Raw genomic sequence first — 24,135 nt, 5'->3', positions numbered from 1 at the left:
TCTGCTTTTGAATTATGGCATATGTGTTTGATGTGCTATTTTCTCCTAGTTTTGAAAATAATATTCCAAGAGATATGAAAATGGACTAAAACTAAATAATGCCATAATTTTCTTAAACAATTTATGTCATGAATAAACGAACTTCATGTGAATTATAGGGAAGGAGTGGGATGCTTTCTCTATAGGTTGGAAAAGAATTTGTCCGAAACTTAGTAAAGTTCTCAGTCTTGTTGTTTGTGCCTTTTGACAATTCAATACTTCTATTATTCAGTGAGTAGATACCTTAAATTATACATAAATGTAATGTTATGATAATATGAATCAAACTGTAATATAACATTTATTCTGAACTATAAGATTACAAATTCATAATATTTTATGAAATGCTTTAAAAAAAAAGAAAACATTAGATTTGGGTTTTAAGAAATCCCAGGATCACTACTAAATTAGTATATATAACAATTGCAACTTCCACAAAAACATCTTCCTCCATGGAAGTCATTCTTCATGCACTCTTCTTTACATGTTTGTTGTTTGCAGCTTGTATAACCAGAATGGATTCCAGCATTATCTATTCCAGCACTAAAACAAAGTCGTTCCATATCTATGTTTTCCTCTCCTGAGAGAAAGGCTCCTGTGGAAAGAAAATTTTTATGTGAATCAAAGAATTAGTCTTTTTTGAAAAAGTTGTAAGTAAACAAATGCCAAACAAACTACATAATTTAGAAGCTCTGAATTGAAATATTAGTCTTATTAGGATGAAATATAGAATTAGGTTTTATCCAGTTTGTATTAATGTGGGAAGTAAAACTGAAACATGCCAGTTTAATGTAATATATATTTTTAGCAAAAAATTGCTTCTTTGATACATTGTCAAAAAAAATGATAAATATGGAATACCAAGGTTCCAAGAAACATTTCCTAAAAGCTATTGGAGGATAAAAAACTTTTAATATTGTGGATTGTTTCATTTCGAAAACAAGGTTGACTCTCAACAGGAGTTGTAATAGCTCTAGAAATATAGTGACATGAGTATTTCTTCCCCTTTTTTAAACTACATAATCAATACCTATTAAAACAGGTCAGTAGAAGCACCTGATATTTCAACCAATGATTTCACATTGCTATCAAAGGACAGATGCAGTGCATTCTATCAAAATGCAAACTGCTTAAATTTACAAAAATAATTCAGTCCTAACTGGAAGGATGATCTTTATGTAGCAAGCATGTTCTGTGTACTGTTAAGTAATTACAAACTCTGCAACATACACTTCCAGTAAGCTTCCACAAGAGCTAAAGTCTGTTAATGAAAAATGAGAGCTTTTTAATCTCAAACTTAAGATATTTTTTATGGTAGAAATTGTATTGGCACACTGAACTGTCTTGTGGTATCTATGGAGTGGGCAGAAACAGTCTCAAAAGGGTGTAAGGGAGTTGCAGTGGATGTTGAGATGAGAAATAATTGTTAAGAAAAATTTGATACATTGTGTTGTTTCCAAGTTCTTTAGCACTGAAATTAGCCAAAAAGGCTCTCGTACATGCAAATTCATGCAACCTGCCAGAGACATGTTCATCATTTCGTTTCCTTAGACTGAAAAAACACAGCTTTTCCTCACCTAGTTTAAATTTATCACTTTAGAAAAAGGTACATTTTAGCTGGTAATGAGCATTTGAACAAATGGTTAATGGTAACTATCAGACAAACAAATGTCTGTGCATTACTGCACTTTAGCACATACAAATGATTGATGTTGCACACACAATGATTTCTTGCATGCACAATGACTTCAAGTGCAATGAACTCAAAAATGGCAAAATGTAAAAATTTTTTCTTAAGAGTTGTTTCTCAGCACAGCCTTCCCTGCAGTACCCTTATAAGCTCCTCAGACTGTTTATGACCACCCTGTATAATTTAAAGAAATGAATGTAAAAAGAGGAAAGTACTATTCGTATAAGAATGCCTCATGTCCACTTAATCATGGTATGATAACTGTGACTCACTTAAATGAATCAGAAAGTAATACTTTAGACTCACTTTGTAGCATTACAACTGAAAGACACTGAGTAAAGAGAAGGGAAAATACTGGTCACGGTATGAGCATTTGAACTTGTTAATGTGCTCCCATGATTCTGATTTGGGTTTTTCATTGTTTCCTTAGTGGAAAATGCTGTGGTAATTCTTACTGATGGGCTGTGGAAAACAGATTCACTATCTAGTGGTGTCATACAAGAGGCAAGAAGGGGGAGGAAGGATGAACATAAGCATAAGAGATTAGGAAAGATTGTGCAAGTTTAAAATGTGTAGTTGTGTGCAGAAGTCACGGCTGGCACCTGCATTAATGCAAAAGATAATCCAAAGAGAACAACTGATAGCACAGATAATGGCATTGAAGGGCTATAACATGTGGTGATGCATGGATGTATGGAATATGGCATGTGCTGGGTATAACTTCTAGGGGAATGCTTTGGTAGCAGGAGTAGTGCAGGGACAGAAAAAAATATTACTTCATCTCCATAGGCAACAGAGTACCATTTTGGAACTAATGGGTAACAGAAGGAGACAGAAGACTAGTCCTTATTTTGGGGCATAAGGAGAGGTAATCAAAGATTTGTTAAAGAATATGATTCAGTTGTTTCAGTCCTGTGTGATGAAAATAGCAGTTATTAGTGGTCAACCTGCCTAAGTTTGAGCATTGCACTTAGTTTACGTTTTATTATGTGCTTCTCTCTCTCTCTTTCTCCTTCTCTCTCTCTCTCTCTCTCTCTCTCTTTCTCTCTCTCTCTCTCTCTCTCTCTCTCTCTCTCTCTCTCCCTCTCTCCCTCTCTCTCCCTCTCTCTCTCTCTCTCTCTCTCTCTCTCTCTCTCTCTCTCTGTGTGTGTGTGTGTTTGTGTGTGTGTGTGTGTGTGTGTGTGTGTGTGTGTGTGTGCATTTATGAGTGTAGTGCATTTTAATTTCCATATATATTTTTGCAATTCACAGGGCTAGCCTTCCATGCATTTGATGTATAATGCAATGCCTTTGTCATCTGATTCTGTTAGAACCAATGGCCATTAAATAGATGTCAGTAGTACTTCAGGTCTCATGCTGTCAGCACTACATGCCATGGGTCCCACAGCAGCAGAAACTAAAGTTTGTGCATTGCTCCTGGTTTAGTCTATATGTAATCATAATCTTATCTTGCACTTATGCACTTAATTCATCTACTTCTTTTGTCCTTAGTAATAATAATAATAAGACCAAGTGAGGTGGCACAGTGGTTAGCACACTGGACTCCCATTCGGGAGGACAATGGTTCAAACCCATGTCTGTTGATGCTGATTAGGTTTTCCTTAAGTCACTTCAGAAAAATGCTGGGATGGTTCCTTTCAAAGGGCATGGCCAATTTCCTTTCCATTCCTTCCCTAATATGAGCTTGTGCTCCATCTCCAATGACCTCATAGTTGAAGCCATGTTAAACACAAATCTCCTCCTCCAATAATAATAATAATAATGTCACACATAGATACATATAGGGATTGTGGCCATTGTCAGATTGTCATGAAGGAGTTCGCTGACGTTCACAAACAGAGGGAGGCTGTGTTGGTCACTATCAACTGGCTTCATATGCCTGCTGTGAACTTCAGCAGTGACGGAATAGTAGGGCAGTCTCCTATCGTGAAGGAACTGCAAAGCTCCTCAGCTCCTCCTTCGCAGATGTGGTCTGCAGAGAACCCTGGTCTGGAATGAAGTGGTCATCTGATCATGGATTGCAGGACATGGCCAGATCTAGAGCTGTTTTGTGAGGAGGGCTGTATGCGACTAATGGTCAAAAGACTACCTGCATAAGTCTAATAAATAAGTTTGAGATGTTATCTCCTGTTGATAATAAGACAGAGCCAGTGGGCCTTCTACATCTACATCTACATCCATACTCCGCAAGCCACCTGTCGGTGTGTGGCGGAGGGTACCCTGAGTATCTCTATCGGTTCTCCTTTCTATTCCAGTCTCGTATTGTACGTGGAAAGAAGGATTGTCGGTATGCTTCTGTGTGGGCTCTAATCTCTCTGATTTTATCCTCATGGTCTCTTCACGAGATATACGTACGAGGGAGCAATATACTGCTTGACTCTTTGGTGAAGGTATGTTCTCGAAACTTTAACAAAAGCCCGTACCGAGCTACTGAGCGTCTCTCCTGCAGAGTCTTCCACTGGAGTTTATCTATCATCTCCGTAACACTTTCACAATTACTAAATGATCCTGTAATGAAGCGCGCTGCTCTCCATTGGATCTTCTCTATCTCTTCTATCAACCCTACCTGGTGCGGATCCCACACTGCTGAGCAGTATTCAAGCATTGGGCGAACAAACGTACTGTAACCTACTTCCTTTGTTGTCGGATTGCATTTCCTTAGGATTCTTCCAATGAATCTCAGTCTGGCATCTGCTTTACCGACGATCAACTTTATATGATCATTCCATTTTAAATCACTCCTAATGCGTATTCCCAGATAATTTCTGGAATTAACTGCTTCCAGTTGCTGACCTGCTATTTTGTAGCTAAATGATAAGGGACCTATCTTTCTATGTATTCGCATCACATTACACTTGTCTACATTGAGATTCAATTGCCATTCCGTGCACCATGCGTCAATTCGCTGCAGATCCTCCTGCATTTCAGTACAATTTTCCATTGTTGCAACCTCTCCATACACCACAGCATCATCTGCAAAAAGCCTCAGTGAACTTCCGATGTCATCCACCAGGTCATTTATGTATATTGTGAATAGCAACGGTCCTATGACACTCCCCTGCGGCACACCTGAAATCACTCTTACTTCGGAAGACTTCTCTCCATTGAGAATGACATGCTGCATTTTGTAATCTAGGAACTCCTCAATCCAATCACACAATTGATCTGATAGTCCGTATGCTCTTACTTTGTTCATTAAACGACTGAGGGGAACTGTGTCAAAAGCCTAGCGGAAGTCAAGAAACACGGCATCTACTTGTGAACCCATGTCTAAGGCCCTCTGAGTCTCGTGGACAAATAGCGCAAGCTGGGTTTCACACGACCGTCTTTTTCGAAACCCATGCTGATTCCTACAGAGTAGATTTCTAGTCTCCAGAAAAGTCATTATTCTCGAACATAATACGTGTTCCAAAATTCTACAACTGATCAACGTTAGAGATATAGGTCTATAGTTCTGCACATGTGTTCGACGTCCCTGCTTGAAAACGGGGATGACCTGTGCCCTTTTCCAATCCTTTGGAACGCTTCGCTCTTCTAGAGACATATGGTACACCGCTGCAAGAAGGGGGGCTAGTTCCTTCGCGTACTCTGTGTAAAATCGAACTGGTATCCAATCAGGTCCAGCGGCCTTTCCTCTTTTGAGCGATTTTAATTGTTTCTCTATCCCTCTGTCGTCTACTTCGATATCTACCATTTTGTCAACTCTGCGACAATCTAGAGAAGGAAGCACAGTGCAGTCTTCCTCTGTGAAACAGCTTTGGAAGAAGACATTTAGTATTTCGGCCTTTAATCTGTCATCCTCTGTTTCAGTACCATTTTGGTCACAGAGTGTCTGGACATTTTGTTTTGATCCACCTACCGCTTTGACATAGGACCAAAATTTCTTAGGATTTTCTGCCAAGTCAGTACACAGAACTTTACTTTCGAATTCATTGAAAGCCTCTCACATAGCCCTCCTCACACTACATTTCGCTTCGCGTAATTTTTGTTTGTCTGCAAGGCTTTGGCTATGTTTATGTTTGCTGTGAAGTTCCCTTTGCTTCCGCAGCAGTTTTCTAACTCAGTTGGTGTACCACGGTGGCTCTTTCCCATCTCTTACGATCTTGCTTGGCACATACTCATCTAACGCATATTGTACCATGGTTTTGAACTTTGTCCACTGATCCTCAACACTATCTGTACTTGAGACAAAACTTTTGTGTTGAGCCATCAGGTACTCTGCTTTTTGTCACTTTTGCTAAACAGAAAAATCTTCCTACCTTTTTTAATATTTCTATTTATGGCTGAAATCATCGATGCAGTAACCGCTTTATGTTCGCTGATTCCCTGTTCTGCATTAACTGATTCAAATAGTTCGGGTCTGTTTGTCACCAGAAGGTCTAATATGTTATCGCCACGAGTCGGTTTTCTGTTTAACTGCTCAAGGTAGTTTTCAGATAAAGCACTTAAAAATATTTCACTGGGTTCTTTGTCCCTGCCACCCGTTATGAACGTTTGAGTTTCCCAGTCTATATCCGGCAAATTAAAATCTCCATCCAGAACTATAACATGGTGGGGAAATCTACTCGAAATATTTTCCAAATTATTCTTCAGGTGCTGAGCCACAACAGCTGCTGAGCCCGGGGTCCTATAGAGACATCCAATTACCATGTCTGAGCCTGCTTTAACCGTGACCTTCACCCAAATCATTTCACAATTCGAATCTCCGTCAATTTCCTTCGATACTATTGCACTTCTTATCACTATAAACACGCCTCCCCCTTCACTCTCCAGCCTATCTCTGCGGTATACATTCCAATCAGAGTTTAGGATTTCATTACTGTTTACGTCTGGTTTCAGCCAACTTTCTGTTCCTAGTATTATATGTGCGTTGTGACCGTTTATTAATGAGAGCAGCCTTTTGTTGCCTCCTAGTGTACTAGTCTCTTCTCAGTCCTTGGGGCACCCACAGAGAGTAGAGAAAGGGCTGTAAGTTGTAGACGGTCCCAGAGGCAGACTTATATAAGGCCCTCTTAGTGAAATAGAATCACAGGAGGAAAATTAACCAAATGTGGACTTGGTATGTACTGTCCACCATGTGGAAGAAGTCGTCCCGAGAACATTTGAAAGCAAAGGTTGCAGTCAGCTGCAGATCATCACTTATGTCACCACCAGTGACATATGTGGACTGGGTTCTGAGACCATTTCAGTTCTTTCCAGGGATTGGCCAAAGCACATAAGGTAGATAGCCTTACTCATGAGGTCTCTATACAGCCATCAATTTGCAGTATTGTTGCATGAACTGGTTGGAATCCTCTGGTCTGGAGCCTTGTGAGGGATCTAAACTAGAGGCAGAACTGGAGAAGCTCTGTGATGAGACTGTCTGTAGATTCATTGGCCTACACTACATAGCAGATACTCGTAAAATTGCTCTCGATAGGTCAGGTGTGCATAATACACCAGAAATGGTCTCTTGAATGGCAGAATTGAGATTGGACGAAACTCCAATAACAAAATCAGTATCAGATAAACTAATTGTTTCGACAGACTCAATAGCAAATGAGAAGAGTGCAAATCTCCAACTATTGTAATTATGTTAACTGGCAGAGTATTTGTAGTAAAGTTCTGGAGCTCAGGTTACTTATAGAAAATTTTCACACCCACATCACACTAGGAACTGAATCCCAAAGTAGAGAGTAGGGAAATTTGACAGCTAATGGAACACATATCAGAAATACAGATTACATTCTTCACAAGGAGGGGAAAAAAACATAAATGTTGTATGGCATTGTTGGCTGTGATATCCCAAGGGCTGAATTCAGTTGCCTGTCAGAAATGGTGTTCTTCCTCCATGTGCATTGGCCCCTTTCCTTGCAGATATGTGAAATTTGTGTCACGTGTGTATTCGTAGAGTGTAAGTGAGTCTAACTGTTGCATGTATAGTGTAATGTTATGTTTGGGTTCGATGATGATGATGGTGAAAGAAGGGAGACGGTCAAACCAGGTGCTGTAACATAGCCTGTGCCTCTCAAACAGTGCCCATACTTCACAAGACTCTGCTGAGAGTTTTGTAATTTAACATGGGACATTGACATAAGGAGTGATGATGCACTTTATACCACCACCTCTCCTTTTCTTGTCAGTAAAATACGGGCATTGAAAATTTCATTCACCACTTAGATTCAAACTGCCTTACTTCTGGGTCGAACACCACCACACAGGTGTGCATTAGGGACTTTGACTATGGAGGTGGGCTAGGAGGACTGTTTGTAGCAAAAAGCAGAAGCATTAAGTCTAGCAAAGTCCAAAATTAATCAAATCATTAACTAATATTTACAACAGTAACCTGGAACAGTGGACTTAGATTAATAACCAGATGTTTCTCCTGACCACCAGATTCTCAGCCATTAGTTATGTGTCATTATTTTTGTTGTTGTTGTGGTATTCAGTCGCAAGATTAGTTTGATGCAGCTCTCCGTACCATTCTAATACATGCAAGTCTCTTCATGTCCGAATAACTATTGCAGATTACTGTATCCATCTCTTGGTCTCCCTTGATGATATTATCTCCCCCTCCCCCCTCCCACTTTTTGCATACCAATTCTCTTCAATACTAAATTGGTGATTCCTTGGCATTTCAAAATATGTCCTGTTAACCAATATCTTCTTTTAACCAAGTTGTGCCACAAATTTCTTGTCTCCCCAATTCTGTTCAGTACCACCTCATTAGTTACACAATCTACCTATCTAATCTTCAGCATTCTTCTGTAACACCACATTTCAAAAGCTTCTATTCTCTCCAGGGCTGCACTGTTTATTGTGCATTTTTCACTTTCATATGTGGCCACACTCCACACAAATGCCTTCAGAAAAGACTTCCTAAAACTAAAATTTATATTTGATGTTAACAAATTTCTCTTCTTCAGAAATACTTTTCTTGCCAGTGCCATTCTAGATTTTATCTCCTCTCTACTTTGAGCATCTTATGTTATTTTATTGCTCTAACAGCAAAACTTATCTACTACTTAGTATCTCATTTCCCAATGTAATTGCTTCAGCATTGCCTGTTTTGACTACATCCCATTACCTTTGTTTTGCTTTTGTTAATGCTCATCTTATATCCTCCTTTCAAGACACAGTCCATTCTGTTCAACTGCTCTTCCAAACCCTTTGCTGTCTCTGAAAGAATTACAATGTCATTTCCAAACCATAAAGTTTTTATTTTTCTTATTGAAATTTCCTTTGAAATTTTTATTTGTTTTTGTTTACTGCTTGCTCAGTGTACACACTGAATAATATTGGGGATGGGCTACAACCCTGCATCATTCCTTTCTCAACAGCTCCTTCCCATTCACGTCTTCAACTCTTATAACTGACATCTGTTTTATGGACAAGCTGTAAATAACCTTTCACTCCCTGTATTTTACTCCTGGTACCTTCAGAAATTTAAAGAGTGTGTTCCTGTCCACATAGTCAAAAACTTTCTCCAAATCTAGAAATGCTACAAACATAGGTTTGCCTTTTCTTAACCCAGCTTCTGAGAGAAGTTGTAGGGTGAGTATTGCCTCAAATGTTCCCAAAGTTATCTGGTACCCAAACTTTTGCAAATAATTCATTTCAGTATTTTGTAACTATGACTTATTAAACTGATAGTTCAGTAATATTCACACCTGTCAGCACCTGATTTCTTCAGAATTGTTATTTTTACTTTCTTCTTGAAGTCTGAGGGTGTTTCCCCCATCTCATATATCTTATGCAACAAGTGGAATAGTTTAATCAGAGCTGGCTCTCCCAAGGATATCAGCACTTCTGAGGGAATGTTGTCTACTCCAGGTGACCTTTTTGGCTTAGGTCTTTCTCTGCTCTGTCAAATTCTTCTTGCAGTATCATATCTTCTTTCATCTCACCTTCACCTACATCCTCTTCCCTTTCTATAATAGTGCCTTCATTTCATTACCTTTGTATAGCTCCATTACATACTCCTTCCACCTTTTAGCTTTCCCTCCTTTGGTTAGTACTGGTCTTCCATCTGAACTCTTTATATTCATACAACCACTTCTCTTTCCTCCAAAGGCCTCTTTCATTTTTCTGTCAATGGTATCTATCTTTTCACTAGTTATATGTGCTTCTATAACATCATATTTGCCCTGTAGTCACTCTTGCTGAGCCATTTTACACTTCCTGTTATTCTAAACTTTTAGACATTTTAATTCCCTTTTGTCTGCTTCATTTGCTGTAGTTTGCCTTTTCTCATTATATCAGTTAAATTCATTATCTCCTGTGATATTCAAGGATTTCTACTGAGCCTTTTCCTTTTACTTGTTTGATCCTCTGGTGCCTTCACTACTTCATCTCTCAAAGCTGTCCAGTTGTCTTGTACTGTACTCCAATCTTCTGTTTGTCAATTGTTGATTAATTCTCCCATCAAAAATCTCAACAACCTGTGGTTTCTTCAGTTTATCCAGGTCCCATCTCCTTAATTTCACAACTTTTCCAATTTCTTTATTTTTGATCTACAGTTCATAATCAATAAACTACACTCCTGGAAATTGAAATAAGAACACCGTGAATTCATTGTCCCAGGAAGGGGAAACTTTGTTGACACATTCCTGGGGTCACATACATCACATGATCACACTGACAGAACCACAGGCACGTAGACACAGGCAACAGAGCATGCACAATGTCGGCACTAGTACAGTGTATATCCACCTTTCGCAGCAATGCAGGCTGCTATTCTCCCATGGAGACGATCGTAGAGATGCTGGATGTAGTCCTGTGGAACGGCTTGCCATGCCATTTCCACCTGGCGCCTCAGTTGGACCAGCGTTCGTGCTGGACGTGCAGACCGCATGAGACGACGCTTCATCCAGTCCCAAACATGCTCAATGGGGGACAGATCCGGAGATCTTGCTGGCCAGGGTAGTTGACTTACACCTTCTAGAGCACGTTGGGTGGCACGGGATACATGCGGACGTGCATTGTCCTGTTGTAACAGCAAGTTCCCTTGCCGGTCTAGGAATGGTAGAATGATGGGTTCGATGACGGTTTGGATGTACCGTGCACTATTCAGTGTCCCCTCGACGATCACCAGAGGTGTACGGCCAGTGTAGGAGATCGCTCCCCACACCATGATGCCAGGTGTTGGCCCTGTGTGCCTCGGTCGTATGCAGTCCTGATTGTGGCGCTCACCTGCACGGCGCCAAACACGCATACGACCATCATTGGCACCAAGGCAGAAGCAACTCTCATCGCTGAAGACGACACGTCTCCATTCGTCCCTCCATTCACGCCTGTCGCGACACCACTGGAGGCGGGCTGCACGATGTTGGGGCGTGAGCGGAAGACGGCCTAACGGTGTGCGGGACCGTAGCCCAGCTTCATGGAGACGGTTGAGAATGGTCCTCACCGATACCCCAGAAGCAACAGTGTCCCTAATTTGCTGGGAAGTGGCGGTGCGGTCCCCTACGGCACTGCGTAGGATCCTACGGTCTAGGCGTGCATCAGTGCGTCGCTGCGTTCCGGTCCCAGTTCGACGGGCACGGGCACGTGCACCTTCCGCCGACCACTGGCGACAACATCGATATACTGTGGAGACCTCACGCCCCACGTGTTAAGCAATTCGGCGGAACGTCCACCCGGCCTCCCGCATGCCCACTATACGCCCTCGCTCAAAGTCCGTCAACTGCACATACGGTTCACGTCCACGCTGTCGCGGCATGCTACCAGTGTTAAAGACTGCGATGGAGCTCCGTATGCCACGGCAAACTGGCTGACACTGACGGCGGCGGTGCACAAATGCTGCGCAGCTAGCGCCATTCGATGGCCAGCACTGCGGTTCCTGGTGTGTCCGCTGTGCCGTGCGTGTGATCATTGCTTGTACAGCCCTCTCGCAGTGTCTGGAGCAAGTATGGTGGGTCTGACACACCGGTGTCAATGTGTTCTTTTTTCCATTTCCAGGAGTGTATGATCATATGCGCCTGAAAATGTCTTACAGTTCAACATAAACCTGGTTACCTAATCTGTCTTAGAATTACGTGTAATCAATCTGAAATCTCCAGTGTTCCAAGGTCTCTTCCATGTACATATCCTTCTTTCATCACTTTAGAACCAACTTTTAGTGATGATTAAATTGTGCTCCATGCAAAATTCTACCAAGTGACTTTCTCTTTCATTCCTTTGCCCCAGTCCATATTCTCCTACTACACTGGTGTCCAAAATTAAAGCAACAACTGGAAATTTTGCAACATTGCATTTATTTTGCCAAGAAGCAGTATCAACAGGTGATAGTATAGTAGAAACAATATAAAGAACATAGAACACAATCAACTGCTACATGCATAACAGTAAACAAAAATTTTATTCATTTTTTCCCACTTAACAGATTTGCACACACATTCTGACAACTGGTTAACGTGCTCAGTATGGGGTGTGACCACCTCTGGCACCAATACAGGCCTGACAATGATGGGACATGTTGTGAATGATGCCATCAATCTAATGTTGAGGCAATAATGCCCACTCTTCCTGCAGAGCTGCTCACAAATCTTGGATAGTGGTTGGTGGACACTGACATGATGCAACCCATCTCCCTATTGCGTCTCAGAGATGCTCTATGGGATTCAAGTTGGGAGAGTGAGCAGGCCACACCATGCAAGCAGTATCATCCATTTGCAAAAATGTGTCAACCACCCAAGCTCTATGAGGTCAAACATTATTGTCCATCAATACAAAGTCTGGGCTCACAGCATCTCGCAACAACCACACATGAGATTCCAAGATCTCCTAATGGTACCCGACAGCAGTTAAATCTAAGTGATTCACCTGTAAAATTTCATAAAGAAGTGTTCAAGTGGTCAACATAATCGCAGCCCACATCATTAGGGATCCTCCTCAATATTAGTCCACTTTCGACAATGCTTGGATCCGAAAATCATGTTCCAGATGCCTTTCAGATGTGAGTCCATCAAGAATCATTCTCCAGACCAAATTGGGAGTCATCTGTGAAAAGAACATTCTCCTACCATTCAACCACCCAGGTGGCATATTGACAGCTCCACTCTTGACGTTCCCTTCTGTGAAGACACACCAGAAGTAAACAGACAATAGGTCTCCAACAATAAAGGCTTCTCCCCTGAAGCCTTCTGTACACTGTTCACTTCAATACAAAGATGTCCAGGGGATGCTGAGAGGGCAGATTCCAGTTGCAGTGCAATACTAAGGCAGTACCATTTTGCCCTTGCAGCTGAATAACGGTCCACTCTTTCTGAAGTCATATGTGGTTTGCCCTGTCCTGATTTCTGGGGTACAGTTTCAGTCCCTATAAACTGTCACCTCATCTGAGAAACAACAGAATGATTCACATTAAGCCATCGACCACATGAGTTTGCAACTCTCCTGCTTCCATTCTTCCTATGGCCCTCCACAGCAGAGAGTCTGTAGGCGTCTTCTCTGTGCCATACGGCACCCTCTGTGACTGTGTACACAGCGATTGTAAATGTGGGACTACCCTGCAAACGCTACTCCACTGGATAGGTGCCCTGATCTTATTGCTGGTGTGGTTGTCCATTGACTGAAATGCCATTTTCCATCCAGAACATGATCGTAATGATATCTGTTGACAGTTTGTATGATTATATAATGAATTAAACACAGGATGGGGGAATAGCTGTTTGTTGCTTTAATTTTGGACACCAGTGTATTTTTCCTTGTCTTCCTCTTCCTACTGCTGAATTGCAGTCACCTGTAACAACAAAATTTCTCTTTCTGCTGACTGTCTAAATAATTACTTTTCTCTCATCATAGATTTTTTTCAATCTCTTCATCACCTGTGGAACTAGTTTGCACATAAACTTGCACTGCTGTAATGGGTGCATTGCATGTTGTACCACCATACAGCGAGACCTTCAGAGGTGGTGGTCCAGATTGCTGTACACGCCAGTTCCTCTAATACCCAGTAGCACGTCCTCTTGCATTAATGCATGCCTGTATTCGTTGTGGCATACTATCCACAAGTTCATCAAGGCACTGTTGGTCCAGATTGTCCCACTACTCAACGGCTATTCGGCCTAGATCCCTCAGAGTGGTTAGTCGTCCATAAACAGCTCTTTTCAATCTATCCCACGCATGTTCGATAGGGTTCATGTCTGGAGAACATGCTGGCCATTCTAGTCGAGCGATGTCGTTATCCTGAAGGAAGATGTGCACGATGGGGGCGCGAATTGTCGTCCATGAAAATGAATGCCTCGCCAATATGCTGCCGATATGATTGCTCTGTCGGTCGGAAGATGGCATTCACGTTTCGTGCAGCCATTACGACGCCTTTCATGACCACCAGCATATGCTGGAAGAGTGTCTCTCAACCAATGGGTTGAATTAGAATTACTTCCTTGCCTCATAGATGGCGAGCAGTTCCCGATTGTATGCAGCTCATTTACACTGCAGCTAGGACAGCTTACCCAGAACAAAGGCCAGCAGCTGCTAAATGTCCCTGAGCACTGTTCAAGGACATGTCGCTCATGATCTAACTTGCATCAGTGACGACAGCAATGCGGGTAGAGGGATGGAGGTGTGCCAAAAGGTCTGCAGTGGCGAGGTGAGTGGTTCCTTAAAAAGAAGCTACAAAAAAAAAATTGCTGTGTCTGGGAATCTGTGAGGCACGTTATGTGTCGTGGGATGTAGAAATTTAGAGATTGCGAGGAATTTCTCAGGCAAGGGTCTTGAAATCGAGTACCGTAAGAAATAAGTCCCACCTACTCTGAAAACGCATCTTTCTAGGCTGAGAATGACCCTTGCTCTATCCAGGAGGGCGAAAATCTCCTTTGAGGTACTCACAGTGTTTGACCAAGTCCCAGGAGTAAGTAAGAACACAGTCCACGTGGACAAAACAGCCCAGTGCACTGTGGAGGACATTGTCTAATAAATGTTGCCGGATCTGCACAACATTACAGAGACTGATGGCCATGACGGGGCTTTTGAAGAGGCAAAAAGATGTGATGATGGCCCTATTATTGTGTTTCCCTGTGTGATCAGGACCTGTGTGCAAGATTTCATGCCATCGATCTTACTAAAGATTGTGGAGCCAGAAGAGTGGTCACTATCGCTGGGTAAACAGCAGGACAGGATAACGGCTGGAAATAGTCATCGCATTGAGCCACCAATAACCACCACAAGAGTGCAAGGTCCTGTCCTTCTTATAGTCTGGGAGACGAGTCTTTGGTATTGACAGCTCGGTAGCGTCTTTCCGTTGCCTAGCGACCGCAGGCAGGCAGCCAATGACCGCCTGACTTTGAGCGGGTAGCAAGGGCCACGTTGCCGCTCTGAAACCCGGTCGCGCGCGCTTATGAAACTTACCAGCGTCTCGCGTGCAGGCGGTGCGGTCGTTCGTCGTTTGTCTGAAGTTGAATTCGCAGTTTATTTCGTTTTTGTTGTTTTTAGTGTTTCTTTGTTTATGTTTCGTTGTAAACAATGTCTAGTACGGCGGGTAGTACCAGCCGAACACAAGAAGTGAAACGGAGGAAGAAAAGTGTGCTACACACCCAGGCCCGTGAATTCGTGTGCTCTGTGAGGGATTACTTTGAGAAAGAAAAGGACAAAGGTGGGCCCTTAATTCCTGTTGTTCAGGTTGTGTTGCATCACAACACTTTGCACTACATCATAAACACTCCAGGCCAACCAGTTCAGTGGTGTACATGTGCTCTCCAACCATACAAACGCAGGTTTGTACAGATTGAAGCCGAGACTTCCACTTCCGCTGAAATCTTATGCCTGACGAAAAGCTTTTTGTCCACTGCAGTTTATTTAGTACCTATAGTCCGTGAGACGAGTTATTGATACAGACAGTTCCGACGGGCACACGGCGCTGTTGCCGAACGTGGCTCACAGCACGCGGCGCCCTGTCTGCTACACGCATTCTCTAGCAGCAGAAATAAAAGCGAGACAAAATACAAGTCGTATTGGTACGAGTGAATTTATTTAAAGTTGATGCTTGAAATATATTAACTCGAAAACTGATAAGAGCTATTTAGTACAAGTATCTAAGATGCTGAAACATAATAAAGTTATTTGTTAAACTTCACAACTGAAATGAAAACTATTTTCGCAAGTTGTTGAAAATTAGCAGTTTTGGTTTCCATTGTTAAGTGTTAGCATTATTAATTTGTTCTACTACAAGCTACAGAATAATTGGTCAGTGTATTAAGAGTTATAATCTGAAGAAAGTACTCACAATATGATGATCTGGTTGTAGATCGATAGCAAACTTCCTCCTTACATTCCTGAATACGTTGTAGTTACTGTAATGGAAAAACACCACTCACATCACTGTCAGAATCTGATTTGACATTGTCTTCCTCAGCACTACTCAAACTATCACTGCTCTCTCCCAGATGTATAATTAAATTTTCGATGCATTCTTCCACAACCTATTCGGTTTTGGCCGCCTCTCTGATGGCACTTGCAGTGCTGTTTACAATTTTAGCCCACGTCTCGCTTGTCACTTTATTGATAGCTGCTGGAAGGAGGGTTTCCACTTCAGAGATCGTGAATTTTTTATTGTTTGCAGCAATGTAATTTTTTATCTGCGCCCACACTCCTTCAATTGCATTGAAGTGATAGTGGTATGGAGGAAGCCGAACGATTTCATGCCCGTGCCTTTCAGCAATCTCGTCAATTACATATGTTGGAAATTGGGGTTTCTTTTGTGCCACAATTTCGAGCAGTTCCGCCTTCCTTAAATCTTCTCTGAAATCTACTTTTCGCCATTTCAACCACTGAATGATATAGTCTTTTTTGTTGCCAAGGTTGGTACCTTATCGTGAACAACGGAATGATAAGGCGCATTGTCCATAACAATCACTGATGGACTTGTCAGATTCGTCAGAAGCGATGTCTCGAACCATTCTTGAAATACTACACTGTTCATTTCTTCATGGTAATCTCCCGTCTTTTTTGACCGAAACATTTTCAAGCAGTTTGGCACAAAACCTTTCGATGTTCTTGCATGTAAGACAATAATACGCCCTCCTTTGCCAACAGGCACTGCCATTGTCCCATCGGGCGTTCCATCATTCCAGCCTCTACGTAAAGAATGGCTGGCATTGACCCAAGTTTCATCTAACTACACTATACTTTCGAATTCCACACCCATGATCCTGCGCAAAAATCTGCACCGCCATGCAACTACATCTGTTCTTTCCATTAATATTTTGCGTTCGGTAAACAGTGAATAGCTGAAGCCTATGTCTTTCAACACTGTACGCAATGAAAATTTGATCCCTCTAAAAAGATCGTCTTTCTGAAGCGACACCAGCAATTTAGGTAGAGTGGGATGTTCCCTTCTCTTATAATAGCTGTATATATGACGAAGAATAGCGTCATTCTGAAAATCGTCCAAAGCTGTCATGTGCTTATTTCTCGGTCGCTTCTTTCCTGGCGTGTGCAGCTTTGTTGTGCCACTCTCGTCACAATCTACACTATGCTGTTCTTTCCCTATCTTTACAACAGTGTTCTTACGGCAGGTGAGGAGCAGGAATCGGTAAAGGGGATCGGCGGAGGGGCCAGTCTAAGAAAGTTGTTCAATAGCAAGTGAGTGGTGGGGCGGCATGTGCAGGGGCTGGAGCAACTCGATATGCCATCGAATGGGCAATCTGTATGAGGTCGGGGAGAAGATTGAAATGGGAGATAAAATCTGTTCTGAGGATTGGGGCGATGACATCAGCCACGGTGAAAGTTCAAAGAAGCTCTTCAGGGAGACCGGGGATCAACTCCCCAGGTGTGGGCACTGTAGGTAGTGATGACAGAGCCATTTGTGGTGGTGAGGACGAGGAGGAGGTGGAGCCTGACCAGGTGACGAGTTTGCACGAATAGGTTGATAGGTTCGAGCCAGTGTTGATGATGTAGGAGATTGGTGAGGTGGGGTTATGGTATCAAATGTGAACAGATACTGGGAAATTTCTGAGCAACTGGGCACAAGTACTGCTGGTTGCTGACTGTGTTTGGGTGCCATGGGCACGATGGCCTGCAGTTGGTGGCATCACTACTGAAGTGCTTGCGATACCAGCATGCAGGCTCACTGTCACACAGGTACCTCAACTCGCCAGACAGGTGAGGGGAAAGAGTCTGCTCGGGTCTGCACATTGGTGGTCACTGGGTCAGGTGTGGTCATGTGAGCTGTATCGGCAATGACCTCGGGCTGTTTTAATTTTATAATTAACAGCCTCAGTTGAACTGTTTGCCTAGAATTTACCTAGGTTTCAATCGAGATAACCCTACCTTCTTCAGAATAACAGTAACTATCGTCTTTCATAGTTGACATCGTCAAGCTAAAACTACAAATCCATAAATTATCGTCATACTATAAAACGTATTTGGAACTGCCTCGGCCACACTTCGCGACCACGATGCGGTAGCCACAAGTGCTGTACTGGAACTGAGGCCCGCCTAGGCGGACACACAATACCTTGCGTCTGCGCATAAACTGTATGACAGTTACTTGTTGGGACAAGACGTGAACTTAACTCCTGACCTTGAATTTACTAGTAAAGTGAAATAAAAGGTATAGCTGAGGAAAAGGGCATATATGTTAACCTGTGCATAACGTAATTAGATCGACTGTCTTAACATTTATGAAGTATTCACTGGTCATGATATGAGGAAGACATGTGCTTACAAGGTATGGCCTATCTAGGAAAATTTAAGGACCTAAGAAGAGCTTAGGAGTGAGAATAATAATATAAAGCCAACATCGTCATTATTACTACTAGGTCCAGAAGTTTTTAAGACGTAATTGTCAAGCACTTGTGGATTTGTAGTTTTAGCTTGACGATGTCCACTATGGAAAGACGGTAGTTACTGCTATTCTGAAGAATATTGTGTTATACCGACTGAAACGTAGGTAAATTCTAGGCAAACAGTGCAACTGAGGCTGTTAATTATTAAAATTAAAATTAATATTTACACAGTTGAAATGTTGAAGAAATTTTAACCTTGGGATGTGTTGGGCTGGGGCAAATTGCGGGGAGTGGAAGCAACCTGGTATGAGTGAGCAAGGGCAGCGGTTAAGTTTACCATCTTATATGAGAATGCAGGCTTTCTCGGCGAATCTTGAAGATAAATTCTTCTCGGGTTGACAGCCGAGTCGATGCGTTGTTCTCCAGCAACGTTTCAGCAAGTTTCTTACTTGCCATCTTCAGGCCTGAAGATGGCAAGTAAGAAACTTGCTGAAACGTTGCTGGAGAACAACGCATCGACTCGGCTGTCAACCCGAGAAGAATTTATCTTTACCATCTTGTTACTCAAAAATAATTTGTGCAAGGTCTGAATGTTTATCATGAGGCACAAGCTGTGGAGGCACCACTGCCAGTTGTGCTTTAGGACAGCTGGGGGACTTCGTGCTGCAGTGGTGGGAGAGGGCCAGAGTGGGGAAAAACCCTCAATCGTCTATGATGGTGGTACCATCGATGTCTGCATGGTTCTGTGCAGCAAGTGCCATATGGATTGCAACAGGTAAGCAAGAATTTCTCTTGTGGAAAGAAGTTTGCCCTGCAAATTCGTGGAGTTTGCCCCACAAATTCCTGGAGTACAGCTAAGGCACAGAGATGCTGCAACAGCTGGGTGGGCCTCATGTCAGAACACTACTCTGAAGAGAATAGTGCCCAGGAGCACTGTGTTTCAGATGACGCCAATCACATGATTAGGTGCTCTTTTAATTCATGGTAGTTGTCACACTGCAGAGGGCTGGTGATGCTGTGGTCCTCTGCTACAACAGTGGGCTAGAGCCTAGCAGTTGTAAGTGCGCTCTTTGTTGTGTTGCTTGTGATTCCATACCCAGTGAAGATTGCCTCACCACAGGGAAACAATACGCATGGGGCACGGATGTGAAATGTGGGGAGATGGGCAAAAGCTCTGTTTGACTGGTGGGTTGATAACAGAATGTGTGCCTGAGGCATAACACTGCTAAAGAGATATTAAACTGTCTGAGAAAGTGATTGTAACCAGAATCCTGAACCAGTGGTTCAGATAGGCTAGGTGCAGTGATCTGAGCAGACGAGAAACTCTCTGCTGTAGACGACATTTCATGGGCCAGCTTGGTGGGACAGCTACCCAACATATGCTGCATTTTGGCAATGAGTGCAGAATGAATTCAGCCGAGTGGGAGAGAAAGAAATGTAGTCTTGGCGCTTGTGAGAGGGCAGATGCAGAGTGGAAACAATGACCAAACAACGTGTAGAGCTTGCGGAGTAACAAAGAGGTGCGTGAAGGATAGCCTGAAGGGGAAGATACAGTGTGTGCTGCCTATGAGGAACGACGACGGTAGATGGGGGTGCTTGAAGACTGAGTCACAAGTATGGTAACGCTGCTAGTGTCGAAAATATTTCACTGCGGAACACACATCAAAGCTATCAGGCGGGAGAAATTAAGAGGAAAAGAAGGAGAAAGTGGAACACGACGTGGAACGCACATTCCAATGAACCAACGATAAAGTAAGGGCCAATTTTCGGCAGCATAAACTATTTGTTAAGGTAGGTACTCCTGCACTTCATCTAACAAAAACAAAAAGTGAAATATGACATCTGTACCCAATTTAGCCCCCCATGAACCATGGACCTTGCCATTGGTGGGGAGGCTTGCGTGCCTCAACGATACAGATAGCCGTACCGTAGGTGCAACCCCAACGGAGGGGTATCTGTTGAGAGGCCAGACAAGCGTGTGGTTCCTGAAGAGGGGCAGCAGCCTTTTCAGTAGTTGTAGGGGCAACAGTCTGGATGATTGACTGATCTGGCCTTGTAACACTAATCAGAAAGGCCTTGTTGTTGTGGCACCGTGAACGGCTGAAAGCAAGGGGAAACTACAGCCGTAATTCTTCCCGAGGGCATGCAGCTTTACTGTATGGTTAAATGATGATGGCGTCCTCTTGGGTAAAATATTCCAGAGGTAAAATAGTCCCCCATTCGGATCTTCCGGCAGGGACTATTCAAGAGGACGTCGTTATAATGAGAAAGAAAACTGGAATTCTACGGATCGGAGCGTGGAATGTCAGATCCCTTAATGGGGAAGGAGGTTAGAAAATTTAGAAAGGGAAATGGATAGGTTAAAGTTAGATATAGTGGGAATTAGTGAAGTTCGGTGGCAGGAGGAACAAGACTTTTGGTCAGGTGAATACAGGGTTATAAATACAAAATCAAATAGGGGTAATGCAGGAGTTTGTTTAATAATGAATAAAAAAATAGGGGTGTGGGTAAGCTACTACAAACAGCATGGTGAACGTATTATAGTGGCCAAGATAGACACGAAGCCCATGCCTACTACAGTAGTACAAGTTTATATGCCAACTAGCTCTGCAGATGACGAAGAAATTGAAGAAATGTATGATGAGATAAAAGAAATTATTCAGGTAGTGAAGAGAGACGAAAATTTAATAGTCATGGTTGACTTTAATTCGACAGTAAGAAAAGGGAGAGAAGGAAACATAGCAGGTGAATATGGATTGGGGCTAAGAAATGAAAGAGGAAGCCGTCTGGTAGAATTTTGCACAGAGCATAACTTAATCATAGCTAACACTTGGTTCAAGAATCATAAAAGAAGGTTGTATACATGGAAGAATCCTGGAGATACTAAAAGATATCAGATAGATTATATCATGGTAAGACAGAGATTTAGGAACCAGGTTTTAAATTGTAGGACATTTCCAGGGGCAGATGTGGACTCTGACCACAATCTATTGGTTATGAACTGTCGATTAAAACTGAAGAAATTGCAAAAAGGTAGGAATTTTAGGAAATGGGACCTGGATAAACTGACTAAACCAGAGGCTGTACAGAGTTTCAGGGAGAGCATAAGGGAAAAATTGACAGGAATGGGGGAAAGAAATACAGTCGTAGAGGGTGACCAAAAGATGAATACACTAAGCAGATTCAGAAGGATGTAGGTTGCAGTAGGTACTGGGAGATAAAGGAGCTGGCACAGGATAGATTAGCATGGAGAGTTGCATCAAACCAGTCTCAGGACTGAAGACCACAAAAACAACAACCCAATTTAGATGTGATTTGCACAGCAAAGGTTCTGTTTATCAGTGCTGGCACAGGAACAAACACATGTTTAAAGGTCGTTGGCAGGAGACTTCAATAAGATTTACATGGAGCTCGAAAGCATAGCGTAAATACTAAAATTTGGCCTCTAGAAGATATCATGGGTAATGGTGAATAAAAGTAAAGGGGGACACTGTGACGAGGTGGCGTCGTGCAAGAAGAAAGATACAAAGCTGCATTATAATTGATTGTATTGGTCTACTACGTTGGTGCTCTGTGCTATCACAAGGCACCACAATGTACAGAGCATTTACATGTGTCACTGCCCATGAAATGTATGGCCTCCAGAACTTGTAAGACGACTCTCCAGAGAATCTCGGGAAAACTAAAGGGAAATGGCGCTTGAATCGTAAACCGCCAGATTGCAACTGGTCCTGTTAGGAAAGCAATGGCACTGCACAAATCATGCACAAGGTTGAGTCACCCGATTTGCCCTTGAATAGCCATCATGTGGCAGTCCTAGGGTTCTCATTGAAACTGCTGGTCCAAAAGGAAAGCACAGTTTTCAAATGGAAGCACTGGTTCACAAAAAGTAACACTAGTTCACAACGAAAGAACAAAAGGAGGGGCATTTGTGCAGATGCTGCATCGGCCATTCAACATTCGTGTACACCAAAGAATGCTTCCTTGTACCTGGAGGCATTCCAGACAGAAACCAGTAGGCAGACTGCGGTTTTCTGCAGAGAGACATTCCAGTTGATAGGTTTCCGCTATGGTGCGAGTGCCTTGAAGGGCTAGATATGACTGGTAGGGAAGAGTCATCTGTGGGATTCGGAAAATTTCACATTTTAGGAAGCCACCACAATATAAATACCGTTACCCTACTCAGTGTTTTGGAACATCACATGTTAATAACATGCTAGAAATTTATAGCAGAGACGTCTTCTGAAGTCTTCTAGTTGGTGGTCTCTATAAGATGTCCACAGACAATTCCATAAAATCAGTACATGTAAGTATATCACACACTGGATGCTTTTTCTGACATGTGTCAGGTTTCTGAAAGTGAGTGCACTGTATGCTGTTCTCATCAGGTTACGACACGTTTGTAAATTTGATCAGCAGTTTCCTCACTCCATAAATATTTTGAAAGAAGGCAAAGATTGTAGTGGCTGGCAAGTGTTTGTAAATTTGGGCTAAGGACTTGAGACCACTTACCAGTATGTTAGCTTTCTAAATTTAGGACAAATATTGATTCAAATAGGAAAGAAAATATGGCTCAGTGAATATTGAAAACCATGTTCTTGTGGTACACAACGTAGTCTAAAGGAAGCTTACTATGAAAGAAAAGCTTCTTCTTTCAGACATGTACTTTCTGAATTAAAATAATACGCAAAACGAACTTGGTGTTTGCTATAATTCATTTGGGGAATTTAGAATGTACTATTTTGGCCACTTAGAATGAATTCAGTGATCCAGTATTACACATCCAGGAAAAGGTAATTAAAATTAGCATAACATGGATGAAATACTCTAAGATTACAGAAACTAGACTTCCAAAATCTTATGTTAGTTGGCATCTCCAGCTTTTTAAGTGTAAAGGATCTTGACTATCAGAGACAGTTCTGCCTACTATGGAAAACATGTATTAGAGGTGACCTGACGATAGCTCAAATAAGAACAACCAGTACTACACGATAGAGGCTAAAGTCGCATATAAAATCGTTCATACAGAAATAAAGAAGTAAGCCTGAAATACGCCTAAAAGGAAAAAAAAGGACAAATAAAATCAATAATTTTCTGGGCTACAATGACCCTAAATGATATATATGATATTGGGCCTCGTCTTGCTATATTCAGGTAAAAAGCCTACAATGAAAGCATATAGGATAAACTGCTACATAGTGAAGCACCACGGGAAAATCAGCAGACAAACAACAGTCCTTTAGCCTGCTAGGGTTGGGCGTAGCTTTATTTGGATGGGAGTAAAGCAGTCTGCCTGTTCGGCAGATAACATGCGGCATTTGTCTGCCTGGCTAACAGGCAAGCATGGGCGCGTTAGAAGTGGAATGTGCGCACATCTGGATGGTGGGCACTTGTGCACACGCTCCAAAGAAGTTATGTTGATGCACTATGCTCGTGAAAATTAGCCACAAAAATACTCTACTGGCCATTAAAATTGCTACACCACGAAGATGACGTGCTACAGACGCGAAATTTAACCGACAGGAAGAAGATGTTGTGATATGCAAATAATTAGCTTTTCATAGCATTCACACAAGGTTGGCGCCGGTGGTGACACCTACAACGTGCTGACATGAGGAAAGTTTCCAACCGATTTGTCGTACGCAACCAGCAGTTGACCGCCGTTGCCTGGTGAAATGTTGTTATGATGCTTCGTGA

The 24,135-nt window shown here is 42.4% G+C and overlaps 1 long non-coding RNA gene across 1 annotated transcript in view; it reads right to left on the bottom strand.

Annotated features, from left to right (window-relative positions):
• Positions 1-321: 321 nt before the first annotated feature.
• Positions 322-24,135, bottom strand: part of LOC126297799 (uncharacterized) — a 38,783-nt gene continuing 14,969 nt past the window's right edge. The window contains exon 3 of the long non-coding RNA XR_007552576.1: positions 322-634. This is a non-coding gene — a long non-coding RNA (uncharacterized LOC126297799). The remainder of the gene's footprint in view (positions 635-24,135) is intronic.

The sequence above is a fragment of the Schistocerca gregaria genome, chromosome X (assembly GCF_023897955.1).
Source record: "Schistocerca gregaria isolate iqSchGreg1 chromosome X, iqSchGreg1.2, whole genome shotgun sequence".
Taxonomy (NCBI): domain Eukaryota; kingdom Metazoa; phylum Arthropoda; class Insecta; order Orthoptera; family Acrididae; genus Schistocerca; species Schistocerca gregaria.
This window is presented reverse-complemented; position numbering and strand designations above follow the sequence as displayed.